The 27,896-nt window shown below is 33.8% G+C and overlaps 1 pseudogene; it reads left to right on the forward strand.

The window, feature by feature from the left end:
* Window positions 1–995: 995 nt before the first annotated feature.
* Window positions 996–27,896, forward strand: LOC108455593 (eukaryotic translation initiation factor 3 subunit C-like; annotated as a pseudogene).

Here is a 27,896-nt window from a genome sequence, read left to right on the forward strand (position 1 = left end):
AAATTGTAATGATAGTATCATTGATGGTTACATGTGGAAAATGTGAACTTTATGGATTTATATATTTGAAATGGTGTACTGGTAAGAAGTTAAGGAATTCGACATGGAATATGTCTTGTTTGAACCTTACAAATACTTAGGATACAAATGACATGTCATTAGGGATTGTATAGTTTCAGGTGTTGGTCTTGGATGTCCTATCGATGGCTGAGGTCCTACATTTGTTGCAGATTCTCCACAATTCGTGTGAGAGTATCGTCTAGCTAACCTCCTGACCCACAGCTTGTGTGAGCAGGCCCATTTCACAGCTTGTGTAAGCATTACTGAAAAGGATACAGTTATATGAAAAGGCACACTATGTGTGAGTATTCCCGAGTATCTGACATAATTTTATATGGTTCAACGGGTGAATAAAGGCTAATGGAAATGTATGCATACAAATTGATGGTTGTTAATGGAATTATGAAATGGAAAATGTTATATTTACAAATGAATGGAAAGGGTTAATAATCAAACATGTGAGAAAAGATGGATTATTGCAATTTAATTCATGATATATGTCATTTTGGTAGTTTTTAGTTACCTTGGATATGGCTATAAATGGCATGTATAGGGTTTATATATAATAGATATTATGAATATGTTATTTGGCCAACTTGGTGTGGTTATGCCTTTTGAGTATATGTTAGTTTGAACTTGTCATACTTAGTAAGAATGTGTCTTTTGGTCACTTTGAGTGAAATGTAAATATATGACTTGACATATGTTTATATAAGGTTGAAATGGTTGAAAGGTTTGTGGTTGTAGTGATGTATGTTTAGGTTATAATGTGATTTTGAATTGATATGAACTAAGGTGCCTTTGAATGGCATATTGGTTAGAACTTATAGGTTGATTGGTTTGGTATGTTTTTGGTGTGTTTAGAGAGTGTTTTGGTTAATTGAATGCATGTATAAATGGTGTATCTTGTTGGGCAAGGATAGGTATTGTAATGCATGTATAAACAGTTTGATGTTAATCTTAGTCTTAATGGACAAATGCTTATAAATGTATGGAAGAAGTATGTGCAGACTATGCTCATCATATTAGACATTCTCGTTTAGTGCCCAAATATTGTGGTTGACGATATGATCGAGCCTGATGGGAATGAATCCCAGAAGGGAGCAGATTATAATGCCACAATCCACATTTGGGGAAATTTGGTGGCTTTCCTTGAGAGAATAGATAATGAGTTCTTCAAGAGCTTGCAGTGTATTGATCTGCATACTTATAAGTATGTTGAAAGACTGAGAGACGAGCCTATGTTTCTGGTACACGCTCAAAATGTCCAGTAGTATTTAGAGCATAAAAATGATTTGAAATCCACTATTAAGGTTGCTCTAAGGTGAGTTGAACTCATCTATTATAAGCCTCAAGAGGTTTATGATGCTATGCGGAAACTGGCTGAGCTATCGAAAGCTGGTGGTGTAGAAAAAGATAAAGATGTAATGGCCTAAATTCAAGGTTATCGGAACATGGGTTTTGTAACCACAAATCTGATTTAAGAAGAGATTTATTTTAATATTTTTCATGAATATTGATATGATAGGAAAATCATATGAAAATATCAATAGAAAATTTTTACCGATTTAATGGTTAGTTAGAAAAAGAAATTATTGAAGAAATTGGGTACAAACAAGGTATCGAGACCTCAATCTCATAAAACTGATTCGAAAATATTTTTATAAATATTTATGAAATGTTAGTAATGTGGTATTAAAATTTCATTAGGAAATTTTAATGTTTGTGTAGTCAATTAAATGAAAAGGACTAAATTAGAAAAGGTGTAAAAGTGGCTAGGATGATTAAATAGCTTAAGTGTCTAATGAGAAAGGATTTAAAAGGAAATTAGACCCATAATTTATTTGGGCTGGACGGCAAGGGCATGAAATCAACAAGAAAATGTAACGCCCCTTACCCGTATCCAAGGCCGGAACAGAGTACGAGGCATTACCAGACTTAACCATACACATAGACGAAAACCGGGCCATAAAATTTCATTTAATTCAAAACTTTTCGAACACATGCATAGACTCATATTTAAAGACATATAATGTGGCATAAATGAGCACTTACACATCCATAATCACGCAATAACATGTCTTTCACTTTAAACATATTTGCTTACCATCCTGTATATAATATACATTCTTACATTAACTAGAACTAGACATGCTAAATCTTATTCTCATTTTATACCATCATAACGTAGTTACCAATTTGTCCATTAAACATCCATATTCAAGGCAACATTACTCATTTTCATTTAATTCATGATCCAGTGGCCTGCATTTAACTTACCTGATGTATTACCAATCATGCATAACAAACAAAGCTAACTATATCATCACATCAAAACATAAGACATGGCATAATTAATTAAACTTATAAACCATAATGGATAAGGACCACATCTCATGATCATATACAATAACTCAATGCAGACTGATACGTATGGTCAAAATCATAATAATAATACATATCACAAACCAACTTCCTATACATGCCACTCACTTAATATTTCTAATATTTGAATTAATTCTCCCAAAAATGATAGTTTGATAGTGTGATTTTGCCTCCGACGATCTCCAACCCCGAGCCAACCTGCCAATACTAAAGAAATGGAGAGGATGGGTAAGCTTTACTCTTAGTAAGTCCATATAAAATTAATAAGCAATTACTAACATGCTTTTCAAGATAAAACACTATAATTGTACAATTACACATGTTCAGGTTAAGTTGTTTTATCAATTTACAGTTACTAAATCATTCATATCTGAAGCTAAAAAACTCAAATTTATTTTCGTTAATTTTCCTTGAAACTAGATTCATATACCTTTCTCCCATAAAATTTTCAAAATTTTTGATTTAGCCAATTAGTACAGTTTATTCATTAAAGTTTCCCCTATTTTGCTGTCCAACAATTCTGACCTTTCTTCACTAAAAATTATTTATCTCATATTTCAAGACTCAGATGATGTTCCCGTCCATTCCTCCTAAAAGTATACTCATTGAAGATTCTATTCATATAAATTATACTCAGAATTATTTTTGTACAATTTTTAACAATTTTTCCAAGTCAGAATAGGGGATCTCAAATTCATTCTAACACTGTCTCACAAAAATTAGAATATCACATAATATAGAACTCTTTTTCTCCCCTTGTTTCTTTTATATGAAAAGAGATTCATTAATATTTAATTCCATAATTTTTTTGAAATTTAATTCAACTTACACAATTTTTGGTGAATTTTCAAAGTTACACAACTGCTACTGTCCAACACTGTTTTACTACTAAAATTCACTCTTACATAATTTCACTTAATCCATTTTGTCTTATCGAAGTTCACTCAAATATCGAGCACATTGCTCATAATTTTCATAAAAATATACCTGCACTTATTTATCATATAATCATATTCACATGTATTTTTACTTAATCAATTTTGCCGTTGAACTCTTCGGAATAATAACTGATACTCAGTTGCCTACACATATTTTCACACCTGTAGACAAGGCTACCTAGTACGCATAGTAGCCTGCACTTAGTACTACACATGCGACCAATTATCCGGTACTTGTAGTAGCCTGCACTTAGTACTACACACGTGACCTAACCATCTGATACACGTAGTAGCCTGCACTTAGTATTACACACATGATCAAAGTTATCGGGTACGCATAGTAGCCTGCAATTAGTACTACACATGCGACCAATTATCCGGTACACGTAGTAGCCTGCACTTAGTACTACACACGTGACCTCACAATAGATCATTCGTATCGTTTCTATTCCGAAGGCTCAACTGGGAAATTCCTCACTTTCCAACATGTTACAAATTTATTCATAGTCCTTTTTCAATTTGCAATTTACAACAAATAGTCATTCTATAGGCAGCCACATTTCATATGATAACAAAATATAATAAAATAAAAAGAATCGATAAATTATTTATGTATAAACTTGTCAAAATCTCATCAGGTACAACTGTGTAGCAATTCATTCAACCCAGGTAATAGTAATTTAACACTCAATTCATGTAACAATAATTTGCCATTCAATTTCACATGACACAACAAGCATTACATTTTTCCATATTATACATACCATCCATCAACTTCTCTTAAACATATTAACTCATACAATTTATGCCATATCAATATAGAATTACAATTCATGCATGGTATTGCATTATTATTAACACACGAACTTACCTCGATCCATAAACGACAATTTACCATTTTAGTCCATAACCTTGTATTTTTCCGATTTAAGCCCGAATCTCGATTTCCTTCATCTATAATGTCACATTTAGCCTAATAATTAGTCACATTATTCATACGGGTCCAAAAATCATATTTTTAAAAATTTACATTTTGACCCCTAAACTTTTGCATATTTGCACTTTTGCCCCAAGGTTCGGAAATTAAACTTCATCCTATTTTCTTATGTTTTATGACATGCTTATAATTTTTCCCTTCTATGGCAACATCAAATTCTCACTATAACATGTACTTATGAACATTAGGTATTTTTACCAATTATGCTGTTTTACTCGTTTTCACGTAAAATCACTTAGCAAAAGTTGTTTAACACAATTTAAAGCTTCATATTCTACCATTAAACATCAAAATAAATTCATATCATTCATGGGTAAATTTTTAAACACAAACTCTAGCTCAAAATAATGGTAGAAATAGCTAGAACATGTTAACGGGACTTCAAAAATGTAAAGAACATTAAAAATGGGGCTCGGGATCACTTACAAATGAGCTTGGAAAGCTTGAAAACCCTATCCATGGTGTTTATCATGAAAAATTCGTCCATGAGGAAGAAGATGAGCAAATTTGGCTTATTTTGGCATTTTTAATTCATTTAATTACCAATTTACTAAAATGCCCTTAATGAAAAACTTTTAAAAACCTATCATACGATGTCCATTTTTGTCCACAAACTTCAAAATGGTCTAATTACCATTTAAGGACCTTTATTTTAAAAACTAATAACAATTAGACACTTCTAACATGTAGAACTCAACTTTTTTACTTTTTACAATTTAGTTCTTTTGACCAAATTGAGTGCCCAAACGTCGAAATTTTCGAACGAAATTTTCACGAAATTATTCTGTGAAACCGTATACCATAAAAATATAATAAAAATTAATTTTCCTCATCGGATTTGTGGTCCCGAAACCAGTGTTTCGACTAGGCCCAAAATTAGGATGTTACAAGAAAATGGATGATTTAAGGGCAAAATTGGAATATTGCATAATTAAATAAATAAAATTAGGACTAATACTTCTTGTGATTTCTCTTCATTCTCATCAGCCAAAATGCCATAGGAGGGGTTCTTTAAGCTAGTATTTCATAATTTTTGCACCAAATCCATAAAATTCAAATACGAAGTTAGATCGAGGAAAGGAAAAAGTTCAGGATTAGTAGATTTTTTTATATGAACAAGTATTGAGTATTAAGAACTCGGAAGTCAGATTGGGTCGGAGACACATCACACTATCAACCTCAACATTTTGGTATATCAAGAAATTTTATTTTGGAAATCAATGGCATGTATAAGTTAATAAAGTAAATGTTAATGTGAAATAAATGTAAAGTTAGCTATTAGTATGGCTAACAAATCTTGGTTTTGGTATGTGATGAGGTTATCTTATGGATATGCATGAATCTATCTTGAAAATATGTTGAATTGGATTGGTTGATTTGGATTGGTCCAGGTTTAAAATTGCAGGGAAGGTTAGATATCTATAAAGGGGTTATATTGAGTTCATAAAAAAATTTAGGGTTTTGCAAAAAAATTCCTATGGTTTTTATTTAATCCAGGTTTGGTCCCGATGTATATTTTGGGCTTCGAAGACCCATCTAAGGGATGTCATAACATGTTTCAGTAAACAAATAGTATTTAACTCGTAATAACAGAAAAATTAATTTAGTAAACTCCGGTAATGCCTCGTACCCTATTCCGACGAAGAATACGGGTAGAAAGTGTTACATTTGTTGGTATCATAGCTACAATTTAGCCGATTCTCAGACCAACGTAGCAAATACGAGATTAGCTATACATGCCATTTAAATTATTATTGATAGTGTGATTACCTCCTGACCATTTAAATGTGTTTTTCTTATAGTAAATGCCTGTTGACCGAGCTCAATTCGAGGAAGCTGGGAGTCATGCTCCGGCCCTGAAAAGGGAATAAAGAGAAGTTGAAACTACTAGTAGTAGAAGGTCCGAGACAGGAGACCAAAGTGAAGAGGCTAAAATGGCTTTCTTTCAAATGATGAATGAATGGTTTAATCAATATGTGAGAATTAACATTGTAATGCAGCAAGCTTAAGCTCCCCCTCCTCCTCCTCCACTAGTTCCTGAGATTCCACAAGGTACAGGTACCGAATCTATTAGAAAATGGAAAGCTCCAGTTGATAAAATCAGAAAATATGAGTTAGAAGAATTCAGAGCTGCAATTGATTATGATTCCGAACGGGCTAAGTTTTGGTTAGAAAATACTACTTGAGTTTTGGAGGAATTATCATGCACACCAAAAGAATGTCTGAAATGTGCCATCTCACTGCTAAAAGACATAGCTTATCATTGGTGGAACACTAAAGCTTCAGTAGTTCCGAAAGAAGAGAATACCTGGGAGTTCTTTCAGAACGAATTTAAAAAGAAATATATCAGCTAAAGGTTTCTTGATCAGAAAAGAAAAGAATTTCTTGAGCTGAAACAGGGCAATAGATCAGTATCTGAGTATGAAAGAGAATTTGTTTGATTGAGTAAATATGCTTGGGAATGGGTACAATCAAATGTTGAGATGTACAAGCAGTTTGAAGAAGGACTAAATGAAGATATCAAGTTACTAATTGGAATACTTGAAATTTGGGAGTCTGCTACACTGGCTGAGCGAGCTTATAAAGTAGAGGAATTGAGTAAAGAGAAGAAACAAGCTGAAAGGGAAGCTCAATTTTTCAGCAAAAGACCGATGGGAAAATTTCACTCATCTTTTGTTACAAAGAAATTAAAGAAGTACTCTAATCGATCTACTTCTATGATGGGCTATTTTGGAAAAGAACGGGGCTTCCAACGCACTAACTCGATATCTCTTATTCCGTCTGTGACTAGTATGAGTAGTGTCAACAGTCCTAAGTCGAGATGCCAGTACTGTAATAAAGCTCATTTTGGAGAATGTCGGATGAAAAGTGGGGCTTTTTACCGATGTAATTCATTTGATCATTTCTTCAGAGATTGTCTAGAAAAGGATGAAAAAGAAGCTGAACAGACATTTAAGCCAAGTAATCTAGTTTTGAGGGTTAGACCACCTTGACCATCCGGTAATGTTAGTGGTAGTCAAGGAGCTACAGAGATACTGCAAGCAGACCTGAGGCACAAGCACCTGCTAGGACATATGCCATTCGTGCCAGAGAAGATGCCTCAACACCCGATGTTATTACTATGATGACAGCACAGAGGTATGTCAAAAAAAGGGTATGATGCTTACTTGGCTTATGTACTCAACACTTAAAGATACAGGTAGTGCCAGTGGTATGTGAATTTTTCGATGTGTTTCTAGAGGAATTACCAGGTTGCCACCAGAAAGAGAAGTGAAATTTTCTATAGATTTGATTCTGAAAACTACTCCGATTTCCATAGCTCCGTACCGGATGGCTCCTATAGAATTAAAGGAGTTAAAGCCACAATTACAGGAACTTGTTGATAAGGGTTTTGTTTAACCGAGTCATTCACCTTGGGTGCTCTGGTTTTGTTTGTGAAAAAGAAAGACGGGTCTTTGAGATTGTGTATCAACTACCAGCAGCTTAATAAAGTAACCATAAAGAATAAGTACCTGTTACCCCGGATTGATGATTTATTTGATCAGCTGAAAGGTGCTATAGTTTTTTCAAAGATTGATCTCCGATCGGGTTATTATCAGCCACGGGTAAAGGATTCAGATGTGTCAAAGACAACCTTCAGAACTAGGTACAAGCATTATGAGTTTCTGGTTATGCCGTTTGGGCTAACTAATGCACCTGCGATATTCATGAATTTGATGAACCAGATATTCAAACCTTACTTAGATAGATTTGTGGTAGTATTCATTGATGATATGCTGGTTTATTCTCGGGATGAAAAAGAACATGCAGAACATTTGAGAATTATGTTGCAAATTCTATGAGAGAAGCAGCTATATGCTAAATTCAGTAAATGTGAATTTTAGCTTTGCAAAGTGGGTTTTCTCGGACATATTGTATCCGCTGAAGGCATCAGGGTAGATTCGAGTAAAATCTCAGCTATTGCCAATTGGAGTCCACCGAAGAATGTAGCTGAAGTTAGAAGTTTCTTAGGTTTAGCTGGTTATTATCATAGATTTGTACAAGGGTTCTCTATGATAGCTTCTCCGATGACTCTATTATTGCAGAAAGATGTAAAGTTCAAGTGGACTAATGAATGTCAACAGAGTTTCGACTGATTGAACGATCTACTAACGAAAGCACCTGTATTAGTGCAGCCTGAACCGGGTAAGGAATTTGTTATTTACAGTGATGCCTCATTAAATGGTTTAGGTTGTGTCTTGATGCAAGAAGGTAAAGTAATAGCCTATACTTCAAGACAACTTAAACCACATGAAAGAAATTACCTAGTACGTGATCTTGAATTAGCTGCTATTGTATTTGTACTGAAGATATGGCGGCATTACTTGTACAGTGAGAAATGTCATATTTATACTGATCATAAAAGCCTAAAATATTTGATGACACAGAAAGATTTGAATTTGACACACCGCAAGTGGCTTGAACTGATAAAAGACTATGATTTGATTATTGATTACCATCCGGGTAAGGCTAAAGTTGTAGCTGATGCTTTGAGCCAGAAATCTTTATTTGCTTTGCGAGCTATGAATACCCGATTATTATTTTCTGATGATGGTTCAGTTATAGCTAAATTGGAAGCTAGACTAGTGTTTCTACAATAGATCTGTGACTTTCAGAAAAATGATGAAAAGTTACAAGCTAAACGGGCACAATGTGAGTCAGGTACTGATTCTGAATTTCAGGTTAGGATTGATGGTTGTTTGTTATTCAGAGGTAGGTTATGTGTACCTCAGAATTCAGAGCTCATACAAAAGATTCTACATGAGGCTCATAGTGGTACTATGTCTATACATCTGGGGAGTAATAAAATGTATAATGATCTGAAAAAGATGTACTACTGGTCAGATATGAAATGTAATATCACTGAGTTTGTATCAAGGTGTTTGGTGTGTCAGCAGGTTAAAGCTGAACATCAAGTACCTTCAGGATTACTTCAGCCAATCACTATACCAAAATGGAAATGGGAAAAAATCACTATAGATTTTATATCGGGGTTACCGTTGTCTCCGAGGAAGAAAGATGCCATTTGGGTGATTGTTGACCGATTGACAAAGTCAACGCACTTTATTTCGGTACGTATGGATTATTCTTTAGATAAACTAGCTGAATTGTACATATCTGAGATTGTCAGGCTACATGGAGTGCCTGTCTCCATTAATCAGATAGAGATCCCCGATTTACGTCTCGTTTTTGGGACAAATTGCAAAATGCCCAGGGTACTCAGTTGTATTTCAGCACTGCATTTCATCCTCAGACAGATGGTCAATCTAAGCGTGTAATTCAAGTATTGGAAGATATGCTCCAATGTTGTATACTTGAGTTTAAAGGTAATTGGGAGAGGTATCTACTTTTGATTGAATTTGCTTACAATAACAGTTATCAGTCTAGTATTAAAATGGCTCTATATGAAGCTTTGTATGGTTGAAAATGTAGAACAACTTTATCTTGGACAGAGCTTAGTGAAAAGAAGATACATGGGGTTGATTTGATTCGGGAAAGAGAAGAAAAAGTAAAGGTTATTTAGGATAGTCTAAAAGCAGCTTCTGATCGTCAAAAATCATATGTCGATCTTAAACGAAAAGAGATTGAATTTCAGGTTAGTGATAAGGTATTCCTGAAAGTGTCTCCTTGGAAGAAAGTTCTCATGTTCAGTCGAAAGGGTAAATTGAGTCCAAGATTTATCGGGCCATATGAAATCATAGAAAGAATTGGACAGGTCTCTTATTGATTGGCATTACCATCGGAACTTGATAGAATCCATAATGTTTTTCATGTGTATATGCTACGACGGTATCGGTCATGTAATAGTCCGATTTAGACTTTACTCGGAACGGTGGTTTCGAAACCACGAATTTCAGACAGTAAAATATTTAAATATTATTTTTCGTGTTTATTATATGGGAATTTGCATGTGTGAAAATTTCATACAAAAATTTGATTGTTTGTGTGATTAATTTGATAAAATGACTTAATCGTGTAAGTTGAAAACTTGATAGTTTAAATCATAAAGGTTGATTTGATAGTGGCTTTTTAATATGGAGTATTAATGTTGCAAATGATCCATTAATTTAGTGATGGCCGAATATACCATAAAATATATGTTTATGTTATTATATTTATAAGGTTAAATAAGTAAAATATGATAAAAGTTAACTTATAATATATTAAAACATAAAAAAATAATAAAGCCAAGCATTCATACTTTGTAATTGCCAAAAATAAAAGAAGTAAGAAAAGGAAAAAGAACCAAGGTATTCGGCCATTGTTGATCCAATTTTAAGGTATGTTTTGTTTCTGTTTTTGATCATTTTTATGTTTTTGATATCGTTGCTTCGAGTACTACCCGACCCATGCTTGAAATTTTTTTTATTTTGGTGATGTTGTTGATAAATTATGAAAGATATGTTTTGGATTAATATGTTTTGTATTGGGGTTTTTGATGATTTTGAGTTAATAGGACTAAATCAAAAAAATGATAAATTGAAGGTGTGACAGCCCTAAATTGACCCTAGTCGGAAAGTGGTTTCGGGACCACAAAACATAGTCATAAAAATAATTAACCTTTATATTTTATGCTTATTATATGTATATAGGCATGTGTGAAAATTTCATGTTTGAATTTTGTTAATTGTAAGTGAATTTTGCTAAATAGGACTTGTGTGAGAAAATTTAGAAATGTGCTAGGCAAATGTTAAAGTGGCTTATTGATGCATGTTAGAAAATGTTTGTCCTTGCATGTCAAATTACCCAAAACTTAGGATGGTGGCCGGCCATGCTATGGGTTAAAATGTATTATAAACATTTTATGTTAGTGTTTTATGTTAGGAATAATAAAATAAAGAACATGGGTAATAAAATAATAGTGGTTAGTAGGAGGAGAAACAAAAAAATTAGCTAGGTTGCTCCTCCATTGCCGTGAATTGAAGGAAGAAAACAAAGAAAAAAAATGTTCATCTTTTAACATCCTTGGCGAAAATGCTAAGAAGAAGGGGAAGGGAAGTAAAATATTCGCCACTCCTTCTAGTCTTGAATAAGGTATGTAATTCATGGTAGCTTTTGGAATTGTTGAATGTATTAAGCTAGTTACTAAGTCCCTTAGTTAGCCCATGTTCAAATTTTGAATCTTGTTGGTAACATGAGCAATCGGTCATGAGAAAATGTTCAAGAAATGGTTGTTGTTCATGTTATTTGGATGAGAAATGGTGAGTTTTGTTGTTTCATGTTAAAGTTAGGTGAATGATGATAGATGAGTGTTTGAACTATAAAAGAATCATAGGTGAGCATTAGATACTAAGGAAAAGAATCGGCTACCTTGTTATGAGCTAGGGCCGAATGTGAGTTTGGTTGTGTTTGAATATTACATGCTGGTAGAATGGTGGATGAAAGTGCCGAATGTGGTCTTTGGTTTGGGCATAAGGAATAATAGTATGCATAGGTTTCGGCTTTGGTAGTACCTATGTAATTATAATTAGTTCATTTGATGGTTTGGCATGAGGTGATAAGTAAAAGTTTAAAGGTAGCTTAAGTTAATTGATTATATGTGTGTATGCTATTAGAAATTCAAGGAATTCTCAGCAAAAATGTGGTTAGGGGTTAAGTCATGGGAACTTGGGGATATTCATATGTGGACCTTAAGATTTTGTACACTATGACTATGTGAGTTAGGTGTTAAATAACTTAATCATGTGTATGCATGACCAAGTATAATCGGCCACATGAGTAAAGAAATGGGTTAATTGATATGTGATAAATGTTAAGTGTTAAACGAAATGGAAATGATATCATATTGGAATATGTATACTCGACCACATGAATGCATACATAGATTGGTGTTACATGTATTCGGCTATAGGTAAGCATATTGATGATTCTATCTTGACTTAGATAATCGGCTAAAGGAGAATATTAGCTAATATGTTGAATTTGATTCATGATTTCATGCATATGACTCTAATGTCCAATATATATATGGACTAAGTACCTTGAATTTCTCTCGATGTTCAAGATGATTAAATCAATTTATTTGTTAAATTAAGCTCAAGAGCAAAGGGGAACTAAATCCGATAAAGGGAAGGAAAAAGTAATTGAAGTCGTTCGACAGCATCCGAGGTAAGTTTTCGAGTAATGGAACTTAGTTTATGATTTGATTAAGTCATGACATATAGCATAACAAATAAACGGAGATATAATGATTCAACTTGAATTATATATTGAGGTGACTAGTTTATACTTGTGACAGGTAGCCGAAAATGGTAATGCTTGATAAGTGACTTGTGTTTGAATTCTAGTTATGAAAATGAAATATAGATGCGTCATGATTTATTGATATGTGCATGAATATCCGGATGATAACCGGGCTAAGTCCCGAAGGCATTTGTGCTAGTGACTAATTCCGGGCTAAGTCCTGAAGGCATTTGTGCGAGTTACTATATCCGGGCTAAGTCCCGAAGGTATTTGTGCGAGTTACTATATCCGGGCTAGGTCCCGAAGGCATTTGTGCGAGTTACTATAACCGGGCTAAGTCCCGAAGGCATTTGAGCGAGTAGCTATATCCGGCTAAATCCTGAAGGTACTTGGTTTGGGAATGAGCGATCTTGCTGTAAAAATTTCAATTAATACGCTCGTAAAATCCCAACGATGAGGTATGTTTTGTATATGCATTGGAATAATTGATTCCTTTTAAATAGTATTCGCTCAATCGATTAACAAGCTTCCGGCCTTTAGTCAAGTTAATACCTTATGTATGAATATAAGGGTTGGAAATGTGAAGTAGGTATGATTTTGAGAATATGTGTATATGGAACTATTCGTTTAGTCATATGAATGCTATACTTCAGTTGTGCATGATTTCATTACTCAAAACTTACTAAGCATTAAATGCTTATTCCGTTTCTTTGATTCTCTATTTTATAGATTTTGGTTCGTCAGCTATCGGACTCGGGAGTGTCAAAGTCGAAGTCATCCACACTATCAAAGCCCTTTTGGTACTCTTTTAGTTGAACTCTGAAAATGGCATGTATAGGACTACCCTTTTGTTGTTAGTCAAGTACCTTCGGTAATGTATATATTTGGATAGCCATGCGAAAATGGCTTATATATATTTTGACCATAGCATTATAATCATTTTTTATGTTGTTCATTGAGTGGTATGGAAATGTTGGTAATGATTAGCCATTGGAATGGTTAATCACGATCATTTTGGTGCTATGTATGACAAAACTCTAGATGATCCATGGAAAATCATGAAATAGGTATAGTCTACCTTAAAAACAGATGCTGACAGCAGCAGTGATGTGAATTTGAAAAATCACTAAAAATAGTAGGAATGGAATTAAATAGCGAATAAATTATGTAATCGAACCTTGATGAGTCTATTTTTATATGGAAGAAACGAAATGATCATATGAGCCGTATTTTAAGGGATGTTTAAGTTTTCGTGAAACAGGTCCAGAGCGATTTCTGGATCCCCTGTTCTGACTTTGGAAATTCACTATAAATTAACCAGAGATAATTAGAAGTCATGCCCTATATGTACAGATTCCTTTTCGAGTCTAGTTTCTTTAGAAACAAACGGAATAAGTATTGAAGCCCTGTACAGGAATATATCTAAGTCGTAATACATGAAGGTCAGAGTAGTCGAACCCTGTAACAGGGGAGACTTTAACTAATAAACTGTACTAATTGGCTTGACCAAAAATTCTAGAAAAAAATTTGTAGATGGACATATGAGTCTAGTTTCAGTAAAAATTTATGGAACCGGTTTTTGAGTTTTGGAACTTTAGATATGATTTTTAAAGTGACAGTGACGCAGTTAGCCAGCTTGTCTGGAAATTTTAAAATGGACTGTGCAAATAAGTGAATTAAGTCCGTTAACACCTCGTGTCCGACTCCGGCAACGGTCTCGGCTACGGGGTGTTACAGAAGGACTAAAATACAAAATAAATGAAATAAATGGATTAGTGTGGACATAAGGAAGATTCGTGAGATTTTGAGTATTTTGTGTTTTATACAATTAGGACTAATTTGTAAAAAGTATGAAATAGTAGGGGTAAAATGGTAATTTACCCATTTTTGTGTTTTTGGATCAAATTGAATGAAATTGTGTTTAAATGAGGTTAATTTGAAATTATATAAATCAAGAACAAAGGAAACTAGACTTGGATCGGGCAAAAACAAAAATAGTCGAATAGCTGAGTTATAATGTCCGTCGATATCCGAGGTAAGTCTTTAAGCAATTAAACATGATTTATTTTGAACATAAAATGATTTACTATGATGAACCAAATTGCATAATGTATTAGTTGTTAGCCGGATGAAATATGTAAATAAATTAATGTGATTAAGTTGTATATGAATGATATCAAAACCTTTGAAAATGTGTATTTGTTACATAGAATATTACACGATTTGATATATGTGAAATGTTGTGGAATGATTTTTGATTTATGATATTCGGGCTTTGAGCCTAGCAAGCCTTGAGCTGGTGACTTTGATCGAGCTTTGTGCCTAGCAGGCTTAGTGCCGGTGAATAAATATCAGACCTTGAGTCTAGCAGGCCTTGTGCCGGTGTGAGATTCAGGCTTATGCCTAGCAAGTTTTATACCGGTGATTTGTTTTCAAGTCTATGATGATGAGAATTCAAATTTATTGTGGATATTGAGCAAGTGAAATTGAGCTAAATTGGATTGTATATGTTCGGCCAAAAAGGTAAGTACATGTGAGCTTATATTGAATTTGAATATCAGATTATATGTGAAGTTGTCTTATATGTGCATATTTGGCCATAAGTAATGTTATATTAAAGTTGAACTATAAGTTATATGTGATGTTTTATTTATCTCTTAAATTCAGTCACATGTGAATATATAATGAATCTTGTGAATTTGGCCATACATGTAAATGAATATGTGATGAAATATTTGATCTTGTATAATCGGCTTATAGGAAATATTTATGTGGTGTTATATACTTGATTGTGAATATTTGGCTAATGTATTTCATTAAGATGAAGTATAACATTAAGAATATAATTTGGTTAGTTTGAATGTTTTAATTATTTATTGAATTGTTTAATTTGCTTAATACTTACTAAGCTAAGTTAGCTTACCCTGTGTGTTTTGTTACTCTGTTATATAGATTTTGGCTGTAAATTACGACCTCGGGGATCGTTATCGAAGTCATCCACATTATCATCAACTTTTGGTATTTCTAAAAGTCTATTTTAAAACTTTTGGCACGTATAGGCTAATTCGTATTTTGTTCGACTTTGAATATGTATAACTTTAGCCATGCGAAAATGGCCTAATTTCCATGATAGATTTGTTCATACTTGGTTATGGTTTGAACTTACTTTTAGTTGACATGATATATATTATATGTGAATGAAGTATGTGATATATATGGTATGTTTAAAAGGGTTTATTGATGTTAGATTTGAAAGTGGATTGATGTAATGATCATATATATATTATGAAACAATTATTTGTTTGGTTAGGTTTTAGTTGAATAAAAATATATTGGAATGATGAGTTTAGAATATGTAACTTCTATGAGGTTTATTCATGTTTTCATGTGTGAATGTATATTTGTTTGCAATATAATAAAGTTGAAAAGAATATAATAATAAGGACTTGCTTATTCGGTTAATGAAATGTAAATTTACCAAATGAATAGTATTTTGTATAATAATATGTTTGGTAATGGTTTATTTAGTTTTGTCTATAATGTTAAGCATGTTTAGTGTAGATTTGGAAATGCATGAAATGAAACATACATATGTTCGAATATGCATAGGCTAGTTTAATTCGGTTTGCATGGAAAATGTATGAGTTTTATAATTGGTTTTGAGGTTAAATAATGGTTAAATATTGGGATTGTTTTGTTTAATAAGACTTATAAACGAAATATTGATAAATGACCATTTGAATAGTGATTTTATTTAATAGTTTACTATGGAAATTATATACATTTTGCAAAAAAATTGATAATTATGTGTACGCATATATATTTATGTATATGTTTGTGAGTTTGAATGATGGCTTGGTAAATTATGAAAGTATAGGTGTATGTATATATTTGCTAATGAATAAATGATTCATGATAATGAAATCTGTTTGAAATTGTGAAAGTTCAAAATTTTGTTTTTGTACTGTAATACTTCGTGAGGCGACGGATATGGGTTAGGGGTGTTACAGGTCAGATCTTTCACATTTATTTCTTCGACAGAAGTGGAGATTTAGCCGGATGTGAGTTCCAATGAAGAACTATTTAAGATTTTGGCACGGGAGACAAAGCAGGTTAGAAATAAAAAGATAAATCTGGTGAAAGTATTATGGCAAAAGAACGAGATTGAGGAAGCAACATGGGAACCGAAGGAGACAATCAGGAAACATTACCTGAACCTCTTTACTAGTAAGATTGTCAAGGACGAAAATTCTTAAAAGGGGGGAGAGTTTTAATGGCCTAAATTCAAGGTTATCGGAACAATAGTTTCGTAACCACAAATCTAATTTAAAGATAAATTTATTTTAATATTTTTGCATGAATATTGATATGATAGGAAAATCGTATGAAAATATCGATAGAAAAATTTTACCGATTTAGTGGTTAGTTAGAAAAAGAAATTATTGAAGAAATTGGGCAAAAAAAAGGTATCGAGACCTCGATCTCATAAAACCAAGTCAAAAATATTTTTATAAATATTTATGAAATGTTTTTAATGTGGTATTAAAATTTCGTTAGGAAATTTTAATGTTTGGGTAGTCAATTAAATGAAAAGGACTAAATTGAAAAAGGTGTAAAAGTGACTGGGATGATTAAATTGCTTAAGTGTCTAATGAGAAAGATTTAAAAGGAAATTAGACCCAAAGGGCATGAAATCAGCAAGAAAGTGGATGATTTAAGGGCAAAATTAGAATATTACATAATTAAGTAAATAAAATTAGGATTAATATGGAAATATCTAGATTTTTTGTGATTTCTCTTCATTCTCATTAACCAAAACGTCATAGGAGGGGTTCTTTAAGCTGGTATTTCATAATTTTTTCACCAAACCCAAAAAATTCAAATACAAAGTTAGATAGAAGAAAGGAAAAAGTTCGAGATTAGTAGATTTTTGTATACGAACAAGTATTGTAATATCCTGATTTTGGGCCTAGTCGGAATAGTGGTTTCGTGACCACAAAATCCGAGATATAAATAATTATTTTATGATTATTTTAAGGTCTATGATATGATTGCATGATTGTGTGAAAATTTCGTGAAGAAATTTTATGCATAAAGTGCTTAATTTGAAATTTGGGACTAAATTGAATAAATTGCAAAACTTGTGTTCTAGAAGTATTTTGCATAAAATTGAATTAGATTATTAATTAGAAGTATTTTACCAATTTCTAAGTCTATGGACAAAAATTGGACATGGATGGAATTTTTGGAAAGTTTAGTAGTAAGGGCATTTTGGTCATTTAGGGGTAAAATGAATTAAAATACAAAATTAAAAGCCAATTTTGCTCATCTTCAACCCCATGGCCGAATATAGCAAGGAGAAACCATGGCTAGGGTTTTCAAGCTTCCAAGCTCGATTGTAAGTCCGTTCTAGCCTCGTTTTAATGATTTTTACGTTTTGGAGTCCGTAGCTCGATTTAGCTTATGCTAGCAATAATTTAACCTAGGGTTTATATTTGGAAAAATACCCATAGGTGAAATTTGTGTATTTTGGTGTTTTATGATAGAATATGAGGTTTTAAATTATGTTAGACAACTTGTGCTACTCGGTTTTAAGTGAAAACGAGCAAAAGGGCTTAATCGGTAAAAATACCTAATAGTCATAAGTACATGTTAGAGTGAGAATTTGATGTTGCCATAGAAGGAAAAATGATCAGCATGTCATAAAACATAAGAAAATAGGCTGAATTTTAATTTACGAGCTTTGGGGCAAAAGTGTAAATATGCAAAAGTTTAGGGAAAAATTGTAATTTTTCCAAAATATGATTTTGGGTCAATTTGAATAATGTGAGTCCTAATTAGACTATATTTTAAATGATAGAGCAAGGAAAACTGAAATTCGGGCTAAAATAGGGAAAATACCAAGTTGTGGACGAAATGGTAAAAATAGCCATTTTCGCATACGAGGTAAGTTCATGTGTAAATAAGGTAGCATAATTGTTATTTTTAAGTTATTGATGTTAAATATATGATATGCTGATTTTTATCATGAAATATGTGCTTTGTGGTTATTTTCGAATAAAATGCAAATTAAGTGTATTATTTGTTAAATATAAAGTGCTACTGAGTATTGGTTTCGGTATTTTATGGAATATGGCAAAGAGACGTGTTCGAGGAAAATCCCGTTTGAACATTAGGAATAGATTAGGATACAAGTGACATGTCACTAGGATGGTTGAGCATCCGAACTCGTTGAGTTGAGTCTGAGTTCACTTATGGATGCGAATGTCCGAACTCGTTGAGTTGAGTCCGAGTTCGTGAGATGTAACTAGGCATCCGAACTCGTTGAGTTGAGTCCGAGTTCACTTATGGATGCGAACGCCCGAGCTCGTTGAGTTGAGTCCGAGTTCGCTTATGGGCGGGTTACATGATTGCTTGATTGAATATGTGGCACTTATGTGCAAGTTATCCATGTATCGAATTATATTCGATGTGTTCAACGGGTAAAGTTCTACTCAAATGGAGGAATACTCAAGATGAAAGGGACGTATTGGTAAGTGTTGTGAAATGGATAATTTGAACAGGTATGTACTTAACCCTCGGGTTGAAAACTCGATATAACAACAATATGGTAAGATGATAAATGAAAAGGTGATATGAATGTCTTGGTGATGATTATGCAAATGATGTTTTATGTTTGCTTATATGGTTATGTTACTTGCTATTTGCATGTGAGCTTACTAAGCATTTATGCTTACTCCTCCTTTTCATTCCTTGTAGTGTTGACAAGCCAGCTCGGAAATCGAAAAAGGTCGGAGGCACGCCACACTATCCGTATACCATCTTGGTGTAATGGTTTGTATATTTTGAGTATGGCATGTATAGCATTATAATCATTTTGTATATATGGTCTTATGATATGGTTATTGAGTGGTATGGAAATAGAAATGCTTGGTAATGATTAGCCATTGGAATGGCTAATCATGATCATATTTGGTATTATGTATGTCAAATTGCTAGCTAATCCATGGAAACCATGAAATAGGTAAAATTTACCATAAAATAGATTCAGACAGCAGCAGTGACGTGAGTTTGAAAAATCACTAAAAATAGTAGAAATGGAATTAAATAATGAATAAGTTATGGAATCGAAGCTTGATGAGTCTATTTTCATATGGAATAAGCGAAACAGGTATATGAGCTATATTTGATGAGATGTTTAAATTTTTGTGAAACAGGGCTAGAGCGATTTCTGGATCCCCTGTTCTGACTTTGGAAATTCACCATAAATTTTACAAAGATAATTAGAAGTCATGCTTTATATTTACAGATTCCTTACTGAGTCTAGTTTTATTAGAGATAAACGGCATAGTCATTGAAGCTCTGTACAGGGAGATATCTGATTCGTAATACACTGAGGTCAGAGTAGTTGAACCCTGAAACAGGGAGACTTTAACTAATAAACTGTACTAATTGGCCCAACCAAAATTATAGAAAAAATTAGTAGATATATATATGAGTCTAGTTTCAGGAAAAATTTACAGAATTGGATTTCGAGTTTCGTAACTCGAGATATGATTTTAAAGCGACTGTGATGCAGTTAGCCAGCTTGTCTGGAAATTTTAAAATGAATTGTATGAGCTGTTTAATTAATGAATTAAGTCCGTTAACACCTCGTGTTCGACTCGGAAACGGTCTCAGTGCAGGGTGTTACATTTAGTGGTATCGAGCAGGTTTAGTCGGTTCTCGGACTAACCTAGCATGTGTAAAAGTTTAGCTATGCATGCCAGCGATCGTGATAGTGTGATGTCTTCCGACGCGTATAAGTACCGTCTTATTTAGACAGGGTACTCTCCAACCGAGCTGTGCCGACCATGTTCAATGTTATGTGAAGATATTGAGTAAAATTATGATTATGATAAGTCTCGGTTCAGAAAAGTATGAATAAAAGTTTATGATACATATGTGATAATATGTGAGATGAAAGTTCACGTTGTGATAAATATCCATATTTGCTTAATGCTCATACGATGTAGTGTATGTAGCTTACTTGATAAGATGAACGGAATAAATAAAAAGTAGTAGAGGTATGAATAAAGGTCATAATATCATAATACTGAATGAAAATGTCCTTGTCTTGATTGGACGTTGAATGTTGATGAATGTTAATGATATACAATTTTTTATGAGATAAAGGATTATAATGAAATGAACTTATCTATGTTAAATTGTTGGACTGAATTGTATGATTGTAATGATATGTACGATGATGCACGAAATGAAAGTTGTGATTGTGATGCAAATATTTATGTTTGTTTGGCCTTATATAATGTCATGAGCATGAATTAATTTAATTAAATGAATGGATAAGTAAAGCTATCTAGAAAACATAGAATGTATGCATAAGTATATTGTCTAAATGGGACAATAGGAAAATTGGTGTAAGCCAACATGAATGAATGACATGATTTTGATGATGTTACTATGATGATGGAAGTTGTGTCATATGTGTATGTATAAGAAAGTCGAGTCAGAGGTCCTACAACCCCTCCCCCTTACCAAAGTGGTACTTATAATGGAATTTCATGAGATTTGTATTGAATAAGTTTTCGGTTGAGAACCCAAAGAGTTCAGTGATAGAATAATTATAAGTATGATCCGAGATTGAAAATGAGCTGATAAGTAAAGTCAGAGCCAGAAAGTATCGGATTGACGTAAAAATTATTGGAGTTATGCACTGTCCTAGTTAGAAAAGGAATTCTCCTTGGTAAATCGAATTACTCAAGTGCAAGATCGAGAAAAGTGTAAATCGAAATTTATTCAGAACTGACATTCTTTAGTGAATGATTTAATATGAAATTTGTGAAGGCAGAACTAGTTGGGGAAATGATATTTCAAATGTGAATTATCTGAGTGTGACAGTTATGACCGGACAGATTTAGCAGTCTCTTTTGAGATGTTCTATGTGTTCACTCGTTCTCAAAAATATTTCTATGGCTATTGATCTTCTGAAGAAATTCTTGTTATATGGGAATGTCTTCTAATTCTGGTGTTGGATGAAAGCATTGGTAGTCTGACTGGTTTATAATTTATATTGCTCTATTTTATCGGGTATTCTATTTCATTTAAATCGATAAGAATTGATGAGAGAATTCATATGATATTATGATTCTGTTTCTTCTACTTGATGCTTCATCTGATATATATGTATGGGAAGATATATTGATCTTGTTATATTTGATTTCAGTGGGATTAAATGATGTTTTCTTTTGGACTTTCTTTCTTTAAAGAATTATCGAGGTATTCTGTATTTTCTCTATGAATTTGGTTTTCGATTCTCGGCATAGTATCGTATCTTGGGTTTTTATCCTGGATCTCTTTATTCGGATTTCTTTATTCGGGTTTCTCTATCTTGGATTTCTTTATTCGGTTTTCTTGTTATCTTTGTTCCATAATTTGTCAATTACGACTCATGTTCAAATCGTTCTTCACTCGTGATAATCATGTCAAATATGACTATACTTTTAATTTGATCTTGGTAATGTGGTGATTTTAGTATTGGGATTTTTCTAATTTACGTGTAAGGATTTGACATCAATAAAGGCATAGGTGATAAAAGCGTGAGTTTTAGTCGGTATGGTAAATTATTTATTTGAAAGATTTCATGTCACAATTATGTCGGATTATTTTTCCCAAGTTTGATAATAGAATTTCATTTTGTGCAGATCAAAGAGTAAATAGTTTGAACGAGAAGTCTATATTTAATAGAAAGAGTTGAATATTAGTTTAAGTCACTACGAATGATAAGGTTTCCATCTTGTGAAAGCTGAAAAGTTTATTACATGTTGTGAGTTCGGATAGATGAGAATATTGGTAACCGAAGCGTCTGAACTAGACTAGTCTACATTGAGCAATGACTTCCTGACTTTCAGTAATGTATTGTTGTATGAATTGTGATGTGTTTCAAGACAGTGAGGTAATGTGATAGTTTAGAGCATCCGATGTTACATAAAATCGGAGTTGTTAAAGGGTTAAAGCGAGCATTGGGATCTATCAAAATTATCCTTGTCAATGTTGATATTGGGATGGAAATGAGAAGGATTATTCTTGAGGCCATATCAGAATTATTTCTATGGCGGAAAGAGGAAAATGTGATGTATCCTATTGTTAAATGTTTGGCGAGATCTATAAATCACATCTGTATTGAATGAATTCCTACTCATCAGATTCATGGAATTTCAGGTCTCTTTGATTGTTGGATTTCTTGGAATTCGGTCTCCATTAAATCAAGTTGATATCCGGTTTTATGTCATGATATCATGGGAAATTGAAAAGGGTTGAAAATTTAAGAATAGTTGAGAGTTGAGGCGTAAGCTTTTAGATCATATGAGAAATTGAAGAGATGTATTGGAGGTGCAGTCTAAGTGCAAGTTCTTCGACACCAAATATGAGATTAAAAGTGAAGACCACTTTTACGGTAAGATTTTCGGGACGAAAATCCACGAAGGGGAGAGTTGTAATATCCTCGATTTTGGGCCTAGTCGGAATAGTGGTTTCGTGACCACAAAATCCGAGATATAAATAATTATTTTATGATTATTTTAAGGTCTATGATATGATTGCATGATTGTGTGAAAATTTCGTGAAGAAATTTTATGCATAAAGTGCTTAATTTGAAATTTGGGACTAAATTGAATAAATTGCAAAACTTGTGTTCTAGAAGTATTTTGCATAAAATTGAATTAGATTATTAATTAGAGGTCCTTAAAGAGTAATTTTACCAATTTCTAAGTCTATGGACAAAATTGGACATGGATGGAATTTTGGAAAGTTTAGTAGTAAGGGCATTTTGGTCATTTAGGGTAAAATGAATTAAAATACAAAATTAAAAGCCAATTTTGCTCATCTTCAACCCCATGGCCGAATATAGCAAGGAGAAACCATGGCTAGGGTTTTCAAGCTTCCAAGCTCGATTGTAAGTCCGTTCTAGCCTCGTTTTAATGATTTTTACGTTTTTGGAGTCCTTAGCTCGATTTAGCTTATGCTAGCAATGATTTAACCTAGGGTTTATATTTGGAAAAATACCCATAGGTGAAATTTGTGTATTTTGGTGTTTTATGATAGAATATGAGGTTTTAAATTATGTTAGACAACTTGTGCTACTCGGTTTTAAGTGACAACGAGCAAAAGGGCTTAATCGGTAAAAATACCTAATAGTCATAAGTACATGTTAGAGTGAGAATTTGATGTTGCCATAGAAGGGAAAAATGATCAGCATGTCATAAAACATAAGAAAATAGGCTGAATTTTAATTTACGAGCTTTGGGGCAAAAGTGTAAATATGCAAAAGTTTAGGGAAAAATTGTAATTTTTCCAAAATATGATTTTAGGTCAATTTGAATAATGTGAGTCCTAATTAGACTATATTTTAAATGATAGAGCAAGGAAAACTGAAATTGGGCTAAAATAGGAAAATACCAAGTTGTGGACGAAATGGTAAAAATAGCCATTTTAGCATACGAGGTAAGTTCATGTGTAAATAAGGTAGCATAATTGTTATTTTAAGTTATTGATGTTAAATATATGATATGCTGATTTTTATCATGAAATATGTGCTTTGTGGTTATTTTCGAATAAAATGCAAATTAAGTGTATTATTTGTTAAATATAAAGTGCTACTGAGTATTGGTTTCGGTATTTTATGGAATATGGCAAAGAGACGTGTTCGAGGAAAATCCCGTTTGACCATTAGGAATAGATTAGGATACAAGTGACATGTCACTAGGATGGTTGAGCATCCGAACTCGTTGAGTTGAGTCCGAGTTCACTTATGGATGCGAATGCCCGAACTCGTTGAGTTGAGTCCGAGTTCGTGAGATGTAACTAGGCATCCGAACTCGTTGAGTTGAGTCCGAGTTCACTTATGGATGCGAACGCCCGAGCTCGTTGAGTTGAGTCCGAGTTCGCTTATGGGCGGGTTACATGATTGCTTGATTGAATATGTGGCACTTATGTGCAAGTTATCCATGTATCCGAATTATATTCGATGTGTTCAACGGGTAAAGTTCTACTCAAATGGAGGAATACTCAAGATGAAAGGGACGTATTGGTAAGTGTTGTGAAATGGATAATTTGAACAGGTATGTACTTAACCCTCGGGTTGAAAACTCGATATAACAACAATATGGTAAGATGATAAATGAAAAGGTGATATGAATGTCTTGGTGATGATTATGCAAATGATGTTTTATGTTTGCTTATATGGTTATGTTACTTGCTATTTGCATGTGAGCTTACTAAGCATTTATGCTTACTCCTCCTTTTCATTCCTTGTAGTGTTGACAAGCCAGCTCGGAAATCGAAAAGGTCGGAGGCACGCTCACACTATCCGTATACCATCTTGGTGTAATGGTTTGTATATTTTGAGTATGGCATGTATAGCATTATAATCATTTTGTATATATGGTCTTATGATATGGTTATTGAGTGGTATGGAAATAGAAATGCTTGGTAATGATTAGCCATTGGAATGGCTAATCATGATCATATTTGGTATTATGTATGTCAAATTGCTAGCTAATCCATGGAAACCATGAAATAGGTAAAATTTACCATAAAATAGATTCAGACAGCAGCAGTGACGTGAGTTTGAAAAATCACTAAAAATAGTAGAAATGGAATTAAATAATGAATAAGTTATGGAATCGAAGCTTGATGAGTCTATTTTCATATGGAATAAGCGAAACAGGTATATGAGCTATATTTGATGAGATGTTTAAATTTTTGTGAAACAGGGCCAGAGCGATTTCTGGATCCCCTGTTCTGACTTTGGAAATTCACCATAAATTTTACAAAGATAATTAGAAGTCATGCTTTATATTTACAGATTCCTTACTGAGTCTAGTTTTATTAGAGATAAACGGCATAGTCATTGAAGCTCTGTACAGGGAGATATCTGATTCGTAATACACTGAGGTCAGAGTAGTTGAACCCTGAAACAGGGGAGACTTTAACTAATAAACTGTACTAATTGGCCCAACCAAAAATTATAGAAAAAATTAGTAGATATATATATGAGTCTAGTTTCAGGAAAATTTACGGAATTGGATTTGAGTTTCAGTAACTCGAGATATGATTTTTAAAGCGACTATGATGCAGTTAGCCAGCTTGTCTGGAAATTTTAAAATGAATTGTATGAGCTGTTTAATTAATGAATTAAGTCCGTTAACACCTCGTGTTCGACTCCGGCAACGGTCTCGGGTACGGGGTGTTACAAGTATCGAGTATTAAGAGCTCAGAGATCGGATTGGGTCGGAAACACATCACACTATCAATTTCAACATTTTGGTATATGAAGAAATTTATTTTGGAAATCAATGACATGTATAAATTAATAAAGTAAATGTTAATATGAAATGAATGTAAAGTTAATCATTGGTATGGCTAACAAATCTTGGTTTTGGTATGTGATAAGATTATCTTATGGATATGCATGAATCTATCTTGAAAATATATTGAATTGAATTGGTTGATTTGTATTGGTTTAAGTTTAAAATTGCAGGGAATGTTAGATATCTATAAAGAGATTATATTTAGTTCATAAACAAAATTTAGGGTTTTACGAAAAATTTCCTATAATTTCGATTTAATTCCGGTTTGATCTCAATGTATGTTTTGGGCTTCGGAGACCCATCCAAGGGACGTCATAACATATTTCGGTAAACGAATAATATTTAACTCATAATAACGGAAAAATTAATTCGGTAAACACCAGTAATGTCTCGTACCTTATTCCGACGAGAAATACGGGTAAAAGGTGTTACAGGTGATGAGCCTAAAGGGGGAAAAAGTCGGGGTTGTTACACCAGAGCTTGTTTCTCGAAAACCCACCTTACCTGAAAACGGCAGAGCGTTAATGGGTATCCTAGTGACTCTCAAATACAAAAACGGAGATGAACAGACCAAAGCCTGTGCCATGCTTTGTGATTTTTATCACCACGCCCTTTCTGATGGGTTTTCTTTAAGTCACGATTTGTTGTTGATGAGTCATTTGCTGGACAGTATACAACATATGGACATTTCAACACAGATACTTTTTAACCGGGCAATTGCCGAAGGACATAGTTGCCTTTCTGAACTGTCCTCCGGCGGGAGAGTGAAGGAATTGCGCGCGCAAGGCGTCTCGCAAAGTCAAAATCATGAGAAAACTCCTGAACAGGTGCCGATCATTGTATGATTTTGAACTTCAATGCTATTATATAATTGTTTCGAGGACTAACACGTGAAACTATGGATTCTATCAGGAAAGGTCGGGACGGAGGCGTCAAATGCCTTACCATATGCACATAAACCTCGAGCTTCTAGGGGCTGTGCATTTGACTTGTGCATTGCTGCTTGAAGTGCCTAACATGGCAGGCAACACACTCGATGCCAAACACAAGGTGATAAGTAAGACATTTAGGCGGTCGCTCGAAGTGAGTGAGAGGCAGACATATATGGGTTCCCCCTGAAAATGTGCGGGACCATGTGATAGCTGCAACCCAGGCCCTTCGGAAGGGAGATTTCCAGAAGGCCTTTGATGTCATTAATTCTCTTGATGTTTGGAAGCTTCTTAGAAACTGCTTGAAATGTTGAAAGCAAAGATCAAGAAAGAGGCTTTAAGATCTTACCTTTTAACATACTGCTCGGCCTAAGAAACGCTAAGCTTGGATCAGCTTACGAAAATGTTTGACCTTTCGGATGCTCAGGTTCATAGCACGGTTAGCAGGATGATGATAAATGAAGAACTCCATGCAAGTTGGGACCAGCCAACGCAGTGCATCATCTTCCATGAAGTCGACCATTCTAGTACGCAGGCATCGGCATTCCAGCTGGTGGAGAAGCTTTAAGCTCTTGCTGAAAGTAACGAAAGAGTGGTAGACATGAGAATTGAAGGTGGCGGACTGGATCTTCCCCTAAGGCGGCGAGATAACCAAGAATGTGCTTCTGGGACTGGTTTTGGCGGTAGGTGGCAAGACTTTCCCTTCACCCAAGGCGGGCAGGGTAGTTCTGCACGTTACGGGTATAGTGCCCCCAGTCTGTTGAAGCTGGTTATTCATGAGATCGATCAGGTCAGTCCCGAGGATCCGGTGGATATTCCGGTAGGAAAGGTTCAGGACTGAGAAGTTCTCAGATGTATGCTGTGGGTCGCATGGTCAGTCTCGACCGGGGAGTTGGGAGTGATCATTAATTTGTGGTTTAGTTATTTGTTTCCGATCCAGAATTTAGAAGTTTGTTGAACTTTCATAATTTTTAATTAGGGATTTCCTATGGCA

Source organism: Gossypium arboreum, chromosome 1 (genome assembly GCF_025698485.1).
Source record: "Gossypium arboreum isolate Shixiya-1 chromosome 1, ASM2569848v2, whole genome shotgun sequence".
Taxonomy (NCBI): domain Eukaryota; kingdom Viridiplantae; phylum Streptophyta; class Magnoliopsida; order Malvales; family Malvaceae; genus Gossypium; species Gossypium arboreum.